This window comes from Larimichthys crocea, unplaced genomic scaffold (assembly GCF_000972845.2).
Source record: "Larimichthys crocea isolate SSNF unplaced genomic scaffold, L_crocea_2.0 scaffold97, whole genome shotgun sequence".
Lineage (NCBI taxonomy): Eukaryota > Metazoa > Chordata > Actinopteri > Sciaenidae > Larimichthys > Larimichthys crocea.
In genome coordinates this window covers 938,174-955,611 of record NW_020861315.1, presented here as the reverse complement: position 1 = coordinate 955,611, position 17,438 = coordinate 938,174, and positions in this window count along the sequence as shown.

Here is a 17,438-nt window from a genome sequence, read left to right as displayed (position 1 = left end):
GCAGATGAAATGCAGCAACAGAACAAGAAGAATAAAGATCAAGAATAAAAATACAAACATGCATTTTGTTTATTTGTATTCCTCCACTTCTGTTGTCTTACTCTAATGACCATCAATTCCACTTTTGTGTTGTCACCATGGAAATCCCCTGCCATGTAGCTATATAAGACAAAATGATGACTTTGTCCTGTTTCACTTGAAAATGTCTTTCATTATCTTGCTTTTGTAACTTTCTCTCATTGGATTTGTGTTGCTAAGAAACAGCAAACACCGCAACAGGAAGTAAATGTGGGCACACTGATAAAGCTTACTGTATGTCTGAAACTGTGAAATGGGCTCACGTACCACAGAATAAATGAATTAGTGAAATCTAGCGGTGTCAGTTCCCCAAACTAAAGAAACTACAGTGACTGTGAAAGTAGTTCATTCTAGGCTACTGTAGAAACATAGTGGTGCAACATGGCAGTCTACATGGCGGAGGACCCATGTGTCTGTGTCCACATTGTATGTGGCAGCTTTTCTTGTTATGACGGACGGTGCAAGCAACCACGTCAGTCAGCACAGAGCGGATCAAGCTGGCCGGAAGTCAGACACAGAAACACATAGAGAATCTGGTTGATTTAACATATCTGTAAAAACAGCCAAAAGGGAAACAGTTTAACTATGTGGCATATTTACTCATGGTAGAAAGTTTGACCAAATCTGAGCAAGTTAGCAAAGTCTGGTAGGCAAAATGTTCTTTGCTTCTGAAATGCACCTGGTGGGGTTTGAAGCCACGTGGAGAACAGACCAAAACAGTGTTGTAGCTGCGACGGGGTTCCACTGTAAGGTAACAACAACATATTTCTTATTTTCTGTGCGTTTTATATTGCATTTCTGCCATATTTTATAAACTGTGTCCCTTAAATCTTTCACACTTGACTTTTAAAATGCATAAATGCTTTTTTAAAAAGTACTTTGGTTGAACTGCTCAGTTATTACAATTCCTTTAGGGTTAGGGTTAGCGTTAGGGTTAATAGTAAGAAATAATTGGTGTCAGGGTAAAACCTCAAATGTCGGAACTTTCTTCACCAAAGTTCTCAAAAGTAGTTTTCAAAAGAGTTCCTGTCAGGAGATGAGAATGTAAAAAAAGATACAGGCAACAAATTGCCCAATGTGACATTACATCATTTGTAGTTCGTGGACTAAAACCACCACCTCCTTTAAAAAGATATCACTAGCACTGTATGTTGAAGTGAATTATCACACACTGCTTGTCAACAGTAAAACTTCATCAGTGACATTTTAGATTCATTTTAAATCTCAGTTCAGTGATTGCCGGGATAAAAACAGACAAATCTGAAGTTTTGTAAAAAGGAAATTAGTTAGCAATCAGTGCAGGCAGTCGAGGCAGCATGAGGAGCAGGATGAGATGACCCTCACTTGTTCTCTTTAGCACAGCAGGTCAATGAACCAACAGCAGACTGCATCTTCTCCTCATTGATTGACCTGTCAGCACGTCAATGCACACACAGACAGAATAATCCCCGCTGTTACACACTGCTCACACATGAACACACAAATGCATCTCTCAAACTACAAGAGAAACCGAAGGTAAACCCAATCCTGCACCCCCTTCCTCCCACCAGCCCGACTTAAGGGTTGACAGGATAAGTCAGGATGGATTAATTCAGGTAACAGTCACACGATTATCAGAATTGCCCCATGCTGAATTTCAATCCTGTGTCGATTGTGGGTGGTTTACAGCAATCCGTGCTCTAACTTGTTTTTATTATTTATTTTTGCAGGTCACCATTTTTTCTGCACATGTGGATAAGAGGTTAATATTTGTCAGACAAGGACGTCTTGTCTCTTAAATTAGTAGTTTTGACATGTTGGGAAATATTTATTTGTTTATTTGTTTTCTGGTCGAGTGTCAGATGAGACTTTCATGTATTTACAACAAATGAAGTTATATCCAGTAGAGGGTTACCTTAGCAAAAAAAAAACCTGGGAGAGCTGGCTGTGTTTAAAAGTAACAAGACCTCTATGTTGGACAAATAGACCTTTTTCACACCAGTCATTTTGATGATACTAATTAAGGTCCCGTTCCGTTCAGGTCATACAGAGTCAGGTTGCTGCTGTGGTGCGTGTTGGCTCACTGGAAAGTCTCTCCGGCTCTGCTACTAGCTAAATGGAACTGAACCTTAATTAGTATCACTGGAAACATCTCTGTTGACCCTTGTTATGACTGTGGTCATATTTTTGTAGTCTGCTGTGTGTTTGCTTGTGTGCCCTGTGTTTTTTTTTGTTGTTGTTGTCAATTTTACATGTAAATAGGGATGTGCCATCCCCGGAAGATGATTGGTGGAGGGATTCCAGGCCCTAGCCCGTGGTTGGCTGCAGCTGGGAACCACCTGACATATAAGGAGCCAAGATGGCGGCCATTATGTGGACCACCAGCAGTTCCTCATCCTCCTCCTCTCCCAACAAGTCACACGTCCTTTGGTGACTATTTCATGTTAAAATGACTGCTGTGAAAAAAGGTCTGTTATTGTGGCTACAAAACATAACCCCTGCTATTTCATTTGGTTGACTTTCTCATATTTAATCTTTGTTTTTTTCTTGGTTTTTGTGCTTCTCCCATGGGTGAGGACGGTCTGCAGTGAAATTTATGTCTGTTTTTATGACCAAATGTTTGCACAGGATGTTTTTTAATATACAAAAAATTGGTTGAATTCTCTATGCCGTTTCTGTGTCCGACAGCCAGATCAATCTGCTGCCTGCTGACACTTGCTGTAGCTGTTTCCCCATACACTCATAAGTCCCCATAAGTTAACAGTCGCCTGGATGTAGATTCACATTTAATAGAAAGATATATAAGAGTAGTATCCATTCAAGAAAGATTCCTTCAAAATGAAAATGTTTCTGCTAGCATTTCCAAGGTGGGAAGGAAAAACAAGGCTATTTAGTTTGACTAATGTTATTGTTGCGCACAGACAAGTAACTACAGCATGCGCAGTATGTTAACGTGAAAAGAAAACATTTAGAGAAAAAGCACTAATTTGTTCATTCTTTTTGTCCACAGTCTTCTAAATCAGGCCTTTCTTTTCTATTGTGTAATTGCGTGTCAAGAAAATGAGGCTTGTAGGGAAGCAATCTCAAAGCGACTAGTGTCATTATTCTGCAGCCATTATGCTGTACTCAAAACTTGCTTCATAATGATAAGTTCCCCCAAAAAAACTTCCACTTTAACTGACAAAAACAACAATGACTAAAGAACAGCTTCTCTCTTGCACTTGACGTGACACCACACAGAAGCCTGGCTCTATATCATTAAACACACAAAATATCATCACAAATGAAATCTCCATCTGGTTGGATTTTATTTTGTCTGCAGACCCAGACAAAGCATGTATAAACACGCAGACTGTTGTCAAGAGAGGTGATATCATCATATAATGTCAGTGTGGGAAAGATAAAATACTGTTTTCTCCCTTTATACACTTGACTGGAGCATCAGCATGACGTTAATGTCATTGACATCACCAGTAACTACATTTTCTAAAAAGCTTATTATATGTCTGCTGAATGAACAGGTCAACATTTACCAAACTCCAGACTCCATGAAAGCATCAATTCATCTTTCTATTTCAGTGAAAAAGGCTGCGATTTCCAAAGACTACGTGGCCAATAGAAATCTGAATTCATTTATGTGTCCTTGTTTAGCAGACAGGCACAACAAATATTGAAGAAATCTAATTCATTCCTGAGATGTGAATGTGTATTACGTTGAAATGTTTTTGATTTAATAAACGCAACAAAGTATCAAATTTGCACTGATGAGTCTAAGAGAGCACGTATCCTGCCAGGGTTCAGAAAACATCTCCTCAAACTACTCTGACTCATCCTTTCTGCTTACACTGACTGCTTTTTCTCTTTCCTCTGTCTCAAATCTGCTTTTGTCGATAACTGTATCGATAACTATAACTGCGTTGTTTAAACCGACCTCGTTCGTAAAGTTTTTGTTTTGATTTATGGATGCAGAGTCGAGAATAATTCCAAATGTCAATATTCCCCAACAACCATGATGATATATTAAAATTAATAAGTTATGCTAATGACATCATTAGCTGTGGTAATTAATGCCTTAATCTGTCTGTCAACTCACTTATCCTCCTAAAACACATGTGTGGTGCTTATAAAAACTCCATATATTAAAGTAGTGGCTGCAAAAAATTATTGACTTGTGACCAAATGATACAAGAGAGCTGTCTGTGGTGAAGTTAACTAAATAATGATGACTAAAGCTAGAGCTACTCAGCATGTTTGGAGTAGTAAAAGTTAAAACTTATGAAACATTGAAAAGAAAATCATAAACAGCATGGTCTGAATTGAAATTTGTTTTGCAGAAGTATGATTTGATTGAACCAATCAATCATCCTCAAAATGATCTCCTAACCCCCTTGAAGGATTGACTGACTTTGCAGTTCCAAGATGATTTTTTTTTTCTCATCACAGGATATTTTTATGCAGCAAGATGATCAATCAAATCAAGTAATATTTTTTAGAGAGAAAAAGTAGTTGTCATGGTATCTGCAACGGAGGAAGAAGCACTAGGATGTTTTACTTGAGTGATAATTGTAATACCGTAACGATACAGGATACAAGTAGTGTTGGGGAAGCTGTTTTGAAAGCGTAAATTTGCAAGCTATCGATTTCTAGAAGAAGTTGAATTGTAAAGTTACTCTCTGTCCTGGTTTTTGGTTTCTTGTTGAGTGTTTTATTTTGTAATTCTCCCCTCTCCTCATGTCTGTAACTTCACTTCCTGCGCTTGTTTTAATCGTCTGTTCCACCCTGATTAGTTTCACCTGTGTGACGATGGTTGTATTTCGTTTGTTTTTCTTTTGTTATCTTGTGTTTTTCTGCCCGCATCACGTCTGCATTTGGATTTACTTCTTGAACTAAACAATAATACTCTTGAAGAAATCTAGTTTGGTTAACTAAAACTGCTTTGAAAAAGTAATTCAGACTGTTTAAAAAAAAATCCAACTACAGTGCACATGCAATACGAAATTACAAACAAAAAAATGACAAAGTAATTGAACAATTTGAATCACTATTATAACTAGCAGCAAGTTACTACAAAATACAGTACATGTAGTTCACTAAGTGCCGGTAGAGTGAGGAGAACCAACTACAGCACCTAAGAACTATTTAATTTATTTAGGAATCCAATGTTGTATTTCTAAATAATGGACTATCCTTTGTAGAGTTAGCATGTCCTTTCTGTGTCAGCGTTGGTTCTCTCCAGATACTCCAGCTTCCTCCCATAGTCTCTATGTTGTTTGTCTATATGTGTCAGCCTGCTAAGAATTGGCAACTTGTCCAGAGTGTACCCCTCCTCTTGCCCAATGCTAATTAGAATTGGCTCCAGCCCCTGATAAGGATAAGTTGTTGTGGAAAATGGTTGGATAGATGGCAATGGATATTCATGTTTTAAGCATGGTTTATTCTTGAAGAGACGCACATGACATGAAAAACATTTTCTCAGTGGGCATGTTAATGCACATCGCCTCAGCGAGTACACATCTGTCAGAGTTGCTAATTCAAAATTTGTACTTCATGGTGATGAATTCATCAGCTGAATCAGACAAGATGACTGATACTATCGATGCTGTTCCACAAGAGAAATAATGCGCTAAGAATCATTGTTTCCTTTGACGGTTCTAACTCAAGGCTTTGGTTAAATAATTGGGCTAACCAGGTGTTGCTCTGAACTAAACGGACAAATTCCTAATCAATACACAACAAAATGCATAATTCAATATTAACTTTTAGACTGTGGCAATCCTGTCTATGGGAAGATTCAATATCAGAATTGACAAACACATTAGAAACATTGCTGTGACATTTCCTCCATTAAAAGTTTTGAAAACTGCACTTCAGTTGTGAATAAGCTATCAAGAGCATCACATGTGTGCACTTTGTCTGTATGTGATTTAAAGTTAGCATATAACCAGGTATGGATATATATATCTCCCCTGAGGGAGCTCAGTTAGACCAGTCATCCATCTATCCATACTATTTCTTCATATTCTCCATCAGTGACTTTCATTTCCTTTTTGATGGCCGGAGGTTGTGAGGGGACAGAAAGAGGATACGGGAAGGAGAGAATGGCCCAAGTCTGATTGGATATCTATCTAATGGCTGCTTTAGTGGACTGCTGAACCGCCTCTGGACCCAGACATAGCACACATAGAGTGAAATAGAGATCTCAGGAGCGGTCTGTGTTCTGAATCCTCTCCAAATAATGCATTTACTCTGAGTGATCCAAAGTGCGCTGCTCTGTCTAATAAGAATAAACAAATAGCCATACCGCATTGGCTTTATTGTCTTACATCAATGCTGATTTATTCACAGCCATGGTGGACTATTGTATGCAGATTGCCTGATGCCCCTGCTGTGAACTCCCCATCTAATCCTTTCAGAGTCTAACTGCGCTGTAGGGGAGGAGTGGACTCTCAAGAGAAATGAGAGAGGGTTCAAACAGTCAAGAGAACCACAAAACCCAGCAGGGAAACAATTCTGAAACTTTACGCCGGCCTTTCCACCGGTCAAGATATTTGATTCATACAGAGATCTTTTAAGAACCGCAGTTTGGATGGCGGTGGCAGGTAGCGTGAGTGTTTGATGTGATGAGAGTCATTTCAAAGAGGCATAACGCCATCTAAAAGCTGAGATTGGAAGTGATAATGTTTCCTCCTGGGGTCAGTGAGACCACACCCAAGCTGCAGCTGACCACATTATGCCTGGCGAGGGACAGAGATAAAGGAGTGAAGCTCTGGGCCCATAGTACTGCATGAAATCAGATTTAGATTCCATTCTTACATCCAAATCATATTATGCTCCACAGCTATTCAGTGAGTAGCTATCTATCATTCAGATACACACGCACTGTCAACATGATCTGACCATCTGTCGGTACTTACCTACACAGAGCTTCAAGACAGAGTGCCTGTTTTAGCTATTGCTTTGACATCTCTGCAAGCATGCGTGCTTTAGTTTAGAAAGCATTTTTGCATCTTCTGATGGAATCTTCAGATTTTTTTTTAATGCACACAACAATTGACATCCAAAAGATTTATTTCCTATTAAATTCTCTCTCTGACATGTTTGATTTATGAGATGTTTGTGCGTCAAACGTTTTGCTTTCATGACTAAAATCTAAAATATTAATCTGAAGATACAGTATAGGGAATTGTAGGCAGGCTGTGAAAACCCCTGACAGGAAAAAAAAAAATGTTCTTATTGTTTTGCTGGGTGTGAAATGTCTAACATTCAAATCCCCTCTGTACTCTTGCTCGGTTCCAAATCTTCCATTTTCTTCATTTTCACACAAGATAGGGCCTCAAGAGTTTACATTCTTCCTTATGGGGGACTTAACTAATTGAGTCTCTATCTTCCTTTGGCTTGTTTTATGTTACTACTGAGCTCTTAACTAAATTTCATGATGGTTTGTGTAATCACCACAGCCTCTAAGACTGGAAGTTTCCAAGTTTTTACAGCATTTCGTCCAAAAGATATCTTTTCCAAATCTCTATTCCACACAAATGAGAGTTTGTAGAATACCCCTCCTCTCTGTTTCACCGCTTTTCTGTCTGACAACTGAAGATGTACTGATCAAACCCACATTCCCCCTTGCTGTGTTTATGGCTGTTCCTGCAGTAAAAGGTCAGCTGTTGATTGGTGCACTGTGTGACCACATAATCAAGGAGGAGGATGATTTGAGGTGCCTCTAAGATGAGACATCATTTGGCTCATGGAATAATGTGCAATATTTCAAGGGGGGAAGCTGGCTGCGGTGCATTTCTTTCAAAAGATGTTCCTCATGTCCTCATTTATTGCAAACTTTCCCCAGCACAGAGGAAATCGTAATGATACAAGCATTAGATCAAGTGATGAGTCAAAATATAACACATGCAGCTAGAATAAAATTGGCGCTTATGTATTTAAGTACAAATCACTGTCGTGTTGTCATTTGGAGTCAAAGCGTTTTTATTTTTTTAACAACCATAAAAAGACACATGCAGGTTGAGATGTGAGTTTTGTGTCGGAGTTTTGTGTCAGCTTCTTTAGGCAATTAGTAAACTACAAAAAATTGTAGCAATGACTCAGGCTTGATGCAGAATAGATGGATAATAATTTACTATACATCCATGTGTCACCGGTAGACAATTAACATAACTCGTTTGTCCTCCATTTGGGCAAAAAATTACACATGCTCTTTCTATTCGTTTAATCATTTCATGGTGTGAAGACCTATTTTCTCACTTGGTAGCTTGGCAGCTTTCTGCCACTGATGAGTGAATGAGAAGCAAATTGTAAAGCACTTTGGACAAAAGTGCTACATAAATGCAACCCAATCAGCATTATTCTTTTTAAGAACATTTCCAAAGATCAACGTAAGAGAGAAAGCACACAAAGGATCATTGTTACTTAGGAACCTGGATTGGAAAACAACATTTTAATGTCTTCAGCCACTGAGTGCTGTACACTACATGTCACATTCATCGCTTCATACACTGATGGAAGAGGCTGCCATGTCTTCAGGAGCAATTTGAGGTTCAGTATCTTGGATGAGGAAACTTTAACAGGCAGACTAGATCTAATCGCAGAGGACCAGACAACACATTGCAACATTAGCTTGTTTCTGGCTACTTAACAAACTTGAGTCCAATGTTCAATTTAATTTTAAAGCTCTGCTTTGTTCTCTACCAACTCTTGATGAAGATAGAGCTAGCAGCTAGATGCTCCACTTTCCTCACCACCTACTATCTAGCCATGCCTGCAGTTAAGTGCTGGACAGGTAGTGTACAGTAAGTTTATTAAAGCTCTCTCAGTAATGATCGAAACAACACGAGTGCAACCGAAAAAGTTGTGAGCCATAAAACCAAAAACAATAAGCATAAATTTGTGGTGGTAATTCTCTGCAGGGGTGGAAGTAACAAATTACAACTACTCACATTACTGTAAATACGTTTTTAAAGCAGCCAATTTCATCTGCAAGTTTGTAGTTGCACCAGGGACACACAGAAGGTAGAAGCACCCCAGAGTTCTCCCTGCTTCCTTTAGGCGGCCATGTTAACCAATAGGGTGGGCGAGAGATGGAGTGTACCATTACACTAGCTCATGATCTAGTTTTGACATTTTTTTTGAGGGGGGGGGTTTGGGGGGATTTCCCCAGCCACAAGCAAATTTGTCAGGAGATGAATGTAATTTACTGAAACCACACGGAGACAGATAAAACCCTCGTCTGGCTGTTTGTTATGAGAAATGCATACTAATTTCACGTGTCCACATTTTGAGCTTTTGCTTTTTAAGACACAATCTGTATATTTGTCTGGAAAACAAATTGCCGTCGATCCATTCATTCCTGTTGATCATTTCTAAGAGAAATGGCTTTGTTGAAAGTAAATCTTCTCTGCATTTTCTCTTTCAATTGACTGCCTGCTACTGATGATTCATTAAACATCCACGGTTAAAAAGTAGTTTTCAGAACTACTTATTCTTATTTTTAGCATCAGAAGTGTAGCAACCCTTTCAATGGATCCATTTCTAACATGAAACTATTCATTATTGCAGCTTTAATGTGACGTTTAATGACATATGATTTCCTTTAAAATGACACATTCTGAATGTTTTAAATTGTGTGACCTCAGCAGGAGTCTTGAAAGTTCTTTCATTATTTCTTTTACTTTGCATTCAGATTTCAGACAATGGATGGACAAACTTTACCCTCACGCTGCACTTAAGTTTAAAATCTCTCACCTGGGCAGCTCTGTAAAGCCACTTTAAGGCAGTTAACCTATTCACTTACAATTCTATCTATTCTTTTACAGTCACTTAAAATATGGATGCCAGCACTTTATGAATGGTCATTATTGCCAAAGTCTCTATTCTTGAACTCACTCTGCTTGATTAGTAAAAGGACAATAAAAGACTTGAAAGATTTCCGAGAACTAGCAGGGAGGCTGAGAGGTCCGGGCATAAGGTTCATGTTCTTCTATAATAATCGCCCTCCATAATCTCAATTTTTAAAAAGTAAAACAGCATTAGGCTTCCATTTACAGTAACATTAAAGACCTTCTTTTTTCTTAAAGAAAAATCGTTTGACAGTCCAAGCAGCCAAGTGGAGGGGCTACCAGCAGACCATGCCTGTAATTGATGGACACTTGGCATGCTCTGTGCGCCTGGCGATTTGTCGTTTCCATAAAAAGAGATGTTGAGGTAATTATGTTTGCCATGATATATTGAAAGCAGGAATGGCCAAGCTAATCAGAATGGCTGACAGCTGTAGCATGCAGATGCTATCAGACCTCTTGTCCATGGCGATAAAATGAAAGTGGGTCATTTTAACAGCTAACAGCTGCTCATTGCTAATTTGTTCAATTATGCGCAGAGGATGCGGGCGGAGGTTGTTTCTTGGCCCTGAGGGACCTCCTCTCTCCTGTCCCTTTACTTCCACAGTGAGCTGAGTAAGTGAAAATCCATATCCAACATATAGAGACAGAAAACACCAGCGGGAACACTTGTTTGTGATGATACAGGATGTTTCTTGTAAGGACAAAGTCAGTTGTAATTACCGCCAACATACGGTAATTATTTTGAGTCACCATTGATCTCTTTGTCTTTATGATGGCGGGTATAAAATGCTGTCTCATGTATTCCTTTATAAATGATCATCTGTGACCAGGCCTGTGAGAAAGCAGCATCATAAGTCCAACACCACTGACATGTTGGAGAAAGCACTGGATCGCCATGCCTGCCTGCATTAAGGGATGATGGTGATCACTTAGAATTGTGAAGTTATTGTTAGCGAGGAGAGGTTGCCTAGCTCCAGATTGATTTAATGCCATGAAGTTTTCTTCTACAGCATGGGTTTACCCTGACCTTTTAGAGAAAGATTTGATTTAGGAACCTGCCTCTTGCACAGCTGCCAAGTCACTGTGCAATTGTCAGTCCAGCATTTATAAGCCAGTAAAACCACTCCAACCAGTCAATCATTTGTAGAAATAACCAATTGTTTTCAACCTGAGGTAGAATGACCTACAAAACCCCAAACAAGTAAGAAAACTGTAAATGTTGTTCTTTTGTTCTGTTATTGTAGAGCTTTAGGCAATTAACAATGATTTGTTCAAATGTGTTGAATGTCATTTTATTCATTAAACATACAGTACGTGCATATGCCACTAATTACAACTGATATTTATGGCTGTTGGTATTTCACCTTTTTGCTTTTCTTTCTGTTTCCCAAGAAAACTTTGAGATTGCAGGGAAAACGTATAAATAAATGTACCTCCAACAAGCACACTCACAGTCTCCCTCACAAACACATGTGCACACACACACACACACACACACACACACACACACACGCACGCACGCACGCACGCACACACACACAAACAGTGTACTGCTGGGTGAAAGGTAGCACAACTGTGCAAGTATTTAAAAGCTTAAATGTTTCTCATTATAAGACCTAAACCAGACCTTTGAGATCTGGCAGCTACGGAGTACCAAGACATACTTTTTCTTCTTACGGATTCATTAACTTGGAAATCAAACTGGCATTTTAGATTCAGTGAGATAATACAGGACTCTGACATCTATCTGTTCATTTTAAAGGCTTCAGTGTCTAAATTCAATCTGAGTTCATCTTATTTTCATTTATTTTTTTTTTTTATTATCATGCAAATGCAGCAACATTGTGCTGTTGTACAAACCCACCGCTGGGTTGTCTTTACTTTCTGCTCAATTTAATACTCTATTTATCCTTTATGATTATAATTTTTTCCTTAGAGAAGGCTCAGACTGAAGTTTTACATGAATGTAGCTTTGAAAGACTTTTGTTTTAAGCGTAATGTTTTATTTACAGGCCATTCCTCTACTTTAGCTGGAGCTCCATCCACACCTCCTAACCGTCACGTCTCATCTAGCACAATCTTTCCAAGTGATGGGAGCAGAGTTCAAAATACAGAGCATCTGACAGTTGTAAGGGCCAAAACCTCCAGCATGCCTCCTGAAATCCTCCAACAGAGAAATGTCAGAGACAAAAACAAACACTGGCACTGGACCAAAAGAGTTTCAGCAGAACAGGTAAGCGTGTTTTTTTATCTGGACTGTTGCTGTTGGGGATATTTATCCATCTGTTCAGATTACCACGGTAAAGTTGACAACCAACAGTTTAACAAGGCGAAGCAAACCACATTTAATAGAGGACTTGGTTTGGTGTATTATCTTGTGTTATGTCCTGTAAATACACTGAGCAGAGCACACAGGGGGAAGTGATGAAAGCATCACCTATAAACCCTGTTCATGATGATGATGTGCTCTATTATTTTTCTTTTTGAAGAACTGTTAAATAGGCGCTGCGTTTCTTTAACACTTGTTATTTCACATAAGAGATTGTCTTCAGCCATGAGCCACGGTCTGATATTTGGTTTGTTGTCTGTCCATTACTTCTGTCCAGAGACTAAATCATCTTATCGATTATTATATCGATTACCATGAAATTGTACACTGATGTTCATGGTCCCCAGAGGATTTGTCCTAATTACTTTCATGATCCCCGGCCATTTCCTCTAGAGCCATCAGCAGGTTCACATCAATGATTTTAAATTAAATATCTCACAACAATTAAATTGATTGCCATAACACCTGATACGTACATCCATACATGTCTTTCTCTGTACTGAACTACGGACTTCTTATCCACTGTCATCTTTGGGTCAAAATTTCGATTTTTCCAATACTTCAGTTTATATCTGCAGAATTAATGAATAATTAATTTTTGTGTTTTGTTTGTTTCTTCTGGTTTGAAGTGGATGTGATAGAAGGAGAAATGTTTATGTCAGACACTTCTACACACAGATCAGTGTTTAACTATGAAATTATCTTAACATTGAGAGTGTATAGACATAAATAGAGGTCATAGCTTCAGAGTCTGTGTGTCTTAAACTTGCATTCCTTCTAATAGTCAGCAGAGGGCAGCTATATTGACTGCAAATGACCCTACTTTGCCCATTGATTTACCTCAGTAAACAATTTCCTTATGAGTTTATGGTCTCAATCTCTAGATTCAAGTCTTCTTCCATACAGCATGAGCTTCATTTCATATTTTATGGGCCTCTTTAGAGTAAAATAGTCCAACCAGCAACACACCAGGCTCACAAGGCTCAGGTCAAACTGTAAAACTAGGCAGTGCTGATCAAATATGAATCAAGATTCTGTTACTGCATTGCCTTTTTTTCTTCAAATGTTTTCAGAAACATATTTAGCGTACTGTTTAGCTGTAATATGAGAACGTTTGTGACCATGTAGAACAGATTTAAAACCAAGCGCAGGTCAACTTGCCAACTCTGGCTCCAAAATAAAAAAAAATCAAAAAGCTATGCCACGATAGGTTTACACTTGTTTTAACATCAATCTAATCAAACTACACATGCAAGTCAATTAGAAGCAGATGATTGTTTTGATCGATTGCTTCTTGCAAATATTTGATGTTGTTAAAATCAAGTTCTACATTAATAATGATAAATGCCTCTGGTATTTCACTTTCAGCCGTGCTGCACTTTGCATCATCACATATTTCTAAGTCCTGACAAAGAATTTTAATTAACTTGAGCTGTCAATATTGAACGATTAGCAAACATTTTCATGTGATAAACAGGTCAAATCCATTTTTATTGGCTTTTTATCTTTTCACAGTAGGAGAGCATGGTTCACTTCATTCCTGGTCACAAGCAATAATTTATTGGCTTTAAAGTGGAAACTTCCCAGAAAAGTTATGAAATTCATTTCTAATCAGCAGAGACAGGTGTGCGCTATATTTAAACCACATTCAAGAATACGTAAGTAAGATCAGGGCCCAGTGGAGTTTCCTTCAGCACGTTTCAAGAGTGTATATTGCACTTCGAGAAAAATATCAAAATGTGTGAAATATATTCACTCATCTTCATAGCTGTCACTCAAAGACATTATCCTGTGAGCAGCAAGCAGCCTCTCATTATGCAAAATCAAACAAGACAGTGGAATTGAGTTTGGTGTCCCAGAGTAACATAAGCAAATACAGCCTGACAACTCATATTGGAGAAGACTTAACAGTCTATGCCTGGATATCAAGACAACGATTGAGGCAACTAAAGGCACTAGATACCTTGTCTGCAGAGGGAACAGAACAAACAATTTTCTGAGCCTCAAATCCACCGAATCTGAAGAAATACGAGAAAGTGCTTTGGTGTGATCCTTAACGGAGGTGTCCATCTGTCTGTTTTGTGCAGATCTTCCACACAGAAGAATTATGGAAGTGAGTGTTTGCATAAAATCATCTCATCTTTGTAGACAAAAAGTAACAAATTAACAGAGAAAAAGAAAGAACTGTTTTAAATGGTAGGCTTCAGTCATTTTCACTTATTTAAGCTCCAACATATGTTGATAAAATAGATGCAATGTATGTGCCCAAGTTCTACAAGCTATGATGACAGATGACACATGTTCTCATGCTCTGTGGCTTGTCAGACTTGAACGCGTTTGTTCAAAGGTGGTGCAACAGTGCCCTCCCGTGGAGCCGCTCTTTTGTGCACCTCAGGTACCGTCACTAGATCTCCACTGATGCTCCACTGACCAGAGACCTGCCACGTGTAACGATGAATCGTAGACTGATGAGATTTTAACATCTGCTTGAAAAACCACTAACAAAAACAACGCGGGCAGCCGAGATTGGAAAAAAAGTTTTACAAAGAACTTGATGTATGCTGTAGTCTTTATAACAGCGCAACATTATTACCAAGGAGCTCAAAAGGCCTTCACGCTGTACAGTAGATCACTTTAAAATATCCCATATCCATAAAATGTCACACCAGCAAGTGAATAATGACAGCAGAATTTTGTAACTATTGTACCATGAACAGCTTCATCCACTCAACCCCAGAACTCATAAATATTATTTTTACTGCCTAGGAGAGACTCAGCCATTTTTGTGAACATGATGATGATGATTTAGGCCTGTTTTATCATCGAGGTATAAAGTCAAGAGGCATAGAATGAATTTACAGTGATGAAAGTGCACTTAGTGTACGGTGGATGATGATACATTTTTGGCTTATACTGTAAAGTATAATAGTAATGAAGAACAACGGCCCACAAGTCCACAACACTTTGTTCTTATCGTTAATTAAGCAGATTTTACACCTCAACCACATCACAAGTTTGCATATTTGTTTGGGGATTTTTGATTTGAAGCTCACATTTACAGCTGTTATATATATACAGTACATTACAGGGGTAAGCTTAACTTTACAGATACTACTCCCATGTTCTTCTCCTTGGTTTCGACAAGGTCGATTTGGATTCCAGACTTCTTTTTTACTCTCTAATCTAAAAGGTACATCATCACAATGAACTGATGCGAGGGAGATCACGAGTACCTCATCAAATCCAAAGAATAAGAATAATAAAAAAAAAGAAATTGCATTAAATCCTCTCCATGTTTCCATGATATAACATCGCCTTCTCCTCCAGTCTTCTGTTGTGTTGAATGAATATCAACTGAATCAAATGTTTGACTGAATACGTACTTAAGCACATAAAAGATTACACTTCAGTCTATACACTTCCATTGCCATGTTCTTCTTAGTTCTGAGCAGAAGTGTAACAAAGAATAAACCCAAGTGAACTCAGTTCATCCACCTCTTTAAAATGAGTTTATTCATTTGTTTTTAGATCAGCTGCATCAATCATTAAAAGGAAACAAAGTGAGTTAACTACAGCTTACCCACCTATTTATTCACCATAATGTTTATGTATTTTTCTTGGTTAGGAGGTAGTGAGGAGTGAGGAGAGTGATTAAGATCTTATTTATTATGAACAAAACATCCTTTGATCATGTTTCAAGGTTAGAGGGAAATTCATTTTTCCGTGTACTGTCTTATCCGGCAGTAATGGGCTCCTAATTATGAAATTTTGAGGACTTGTCCTCATCATTCTCCCTTTGCAGTAAACAGAAGAAAAAGAAGTCTATAATAAGTACTGAATATTAAAAATGATGTTTTTAGAAGAATAGGTGTGTACACAGGGTTTGCATTTTGGCAGTCTGTACAGCCACTAAATGCCTGATAAACTTGTTTAACACAACATTTCTCTTTTTCTGGGAGGACATTTTGGATCGTGGTATAATTTTCATGGATTTCCAGGATTTCATGTGGTACGGACATTTTTTAGAGCATGCACAAAAGCACAGATAGAGATTATCATTTTAGAAAGAAAAAATATCATTTTAATCAGACCAATCAAGATGGTGACAAATGATTTTTTTAGTTTAGATTTATCAAGTTTCATTTGATGGCTCTTTTTAAAATAGGGATTTCATTGAATTCAGGCACAAAGTGGCAGCCTCAAGTTTGTATGGGGTGCGGTGCCCGTGATGCATACCCTGGTTAAGATTAAAGTTGCTGTACTATGTGAGTCAGATTTAAAGTATAACTTCACCTCTGTGATACAAAAACTAAAGGAACTATAAACTATTTAACAACTTGGAGGCACACAGAAAGTAACCAAGCATGTATAGCAGCATATTAAGTACTGCATCATGATTTCTCCCTTTTAAAAGGGCATCCTAAGGCACTTTTTGCAGCACTTTATTCAAACATGGAGGCACCAGGGAAGTCCACCACTGCAGGCACATATTCAGAATATAGGATTTTAAAAAATGTATTCAGTGTTCACAAAGGATGCTTTGTTCCAACAAAAACTATTTGGGGTTTTACCATACCTACCTATTTACCAAGAAATCACAATTGTCTGTGTTTCCACGAGGAAGGGAGAGTCAAAATCTAAGTCTCAGATGTATCCTGTCAAGAAAAAAATATAATTATTATAGTGCAAACTAGAAAATTGGAATGTTTTCAAATCTGAAAAATCGCTAAAGGAATATGTCACATCTTTCTGACATAATGAGTAACTAATTTACTGCTAGGGAAACTGATTCATGGACAGATCAGTTAACAGATCCTGCGGATAAAGATTTCTCACTGAGCTGTCAGCTATGACAGAACTGAAAAGCAGCAGATGGGACCAGTTAACAAAAGCATTTAAAAAAATTAAAACACAGAACTCAAAAAAAAGTGTTAACCAACCACAACAGCAAACATCTTCTTGCATCTCAAGGCCCTTTGTACATCTTCGAGGTGCTTGGCTAAATGATGAGGGTCCATTTCTGTGTGATGAACCGCTGCCTCATAGTCATGACTGAGCTCATATCTATCTATCCATCCATGTATCTAATATTTGTGTTGGAGTTGGAGACTTGTGTGCTTTCTAAATATTTTTGGTCTCCAACTACTTTATGAAGACCTGAAAGACCAGACGTACCACAATAATTAAGACAATCAAGAAAACTG